We start from the raw sequence: 1,387 nt of genomic DNA on the forward strand, positions 1-1,387 counted from the left end.
TGTATACTATATGTGACAGATAAGAAGGTGAAAATTGGATATAAAATGTGTATTGCTAATGCATATTTTATAGTTTAGTTTTCATTAGAAGAATTAACTCATATAGAGTATAAAATAGATGAATACATTATCATAGAACTTATATTAGTACTAATTAGTACTAGATGTTCTACTAGCGAGTATAGAACTCTTGATGAGATACACCCCCCAGGGGGTGAAATCGACCCTTTTTATGACGACGCTTTAAGGGTTACTTCAACGACCGTGTGGCCTAATGGATAAGGCGTCGGACTTCGAATCCGAAGATTGCAGGTTCGAGTCCTGTCACGGTCGATTTGATTTTTTTATTTCATAATAACATATGTAAATGTAATATCATGTATATTTAAATATATTTTTTAATAAAAACAGCGTAGATGACACAACTGTGTAAATACCAAGTACTTTTTATAGAATACCGTTTCTCGACGCGACTGGAAAAAGTACATCCGCATTAAGTTTCTTTCTCTCTAGGAATGGGAATATTATCACTTAGAGATAAAATCGAGAGTATCAAGTTTGTGACTCACTTACTTAAAATAGTAAAGCAACGAATGTTGCACTCGATTTTGCACGAATCATCAAGTAATATCGTTATAAAAAGCTTTTTACATAATCATTATGGAAACGAATAATTCTGTTACTATAGCTTGCTGTTATACCTATNAATGTTGCACTCGATTTTGCACGAATCATCAAGTAATATCGTTATAAAAAGCGTTTTATATAATCATTATGGAAACGAATGATTCTGTTACTACAGCCTGCTGTTATGCCTATATACAGATTAGGATATTGTTCTTTATACAACAGATCTTCCTTACTGTACAAATGGAAGATATCTAAATGTCTATAACACAATAATATAAATATAAGTAATTCACTATAACCCTCATTTCATAAATGCATTAGGTATATTAACACTGTTAAAATCTTATTTTAGTTAATACGATTTTTTTGAAAACCATAAAATTTTTTAAAATTTTACTAGATTAAAAAAAATTTAAAATTAAATTCTGCTGTGAATTAATATTATTATTTTTATTATTTTTCAATTCGGTCAATAAAAAAAAGGTTCGATACAATTTTAGGGATGAGTCATACCGAATGAACACCTTGTAGTGCTCCAATTAACTTTAAATCATAGTCAAAGAACCAAATTTGGTTCTTCTGTGGTAAAGCGTTGCAGAGAATTTTTTTTTAATTTAGGGCCCCACTTTGGTGGCTAATAACTCCTCAGGGGTGCAACTTTGTATACAGGTTCGGAAAGTCCCCAAGGTACATCGGCCGTTACGTGAGAGCGATAAAGTAAGTCATAGAAATCCGTGCGATAGACAAGGATGGTTAC

General features: G+C 31.5%; 1 non-coding gene across 1 annotated transcript; it reads left to right on the top strand.

The window, feature by feature from the left end:
• Positions 1–260: 260 nt before the first annotated feature.
• On the top strand, positions 261–333 carry Trnar-ucg. Its single transcript has one exon. It is a non-coding gene; the product is annotated as a tRNA-Arg (tRNA).
• The last annotated feature ends 1,054 nt before the right edge of the window (positions 334–1,387 follow it).

The sequence above is a fragment of the Anoplophora glabripennis genome, unplaced genomic scaffold, assembly GCF_000390285.2.
Source record: "Anoplophora glabripennis isolate ALB-LARVAE unplaced genomic scaffold, Agla_2.0 scaffold3098, whole genome shotgun sequence".
NCBI classification, from domain to species: Eukaryota; Metazoa; Arthropoda; class Insecta; order Coleoptera; family Cerambycidae; genus Anoplophora; species Anoplophora glabripennis.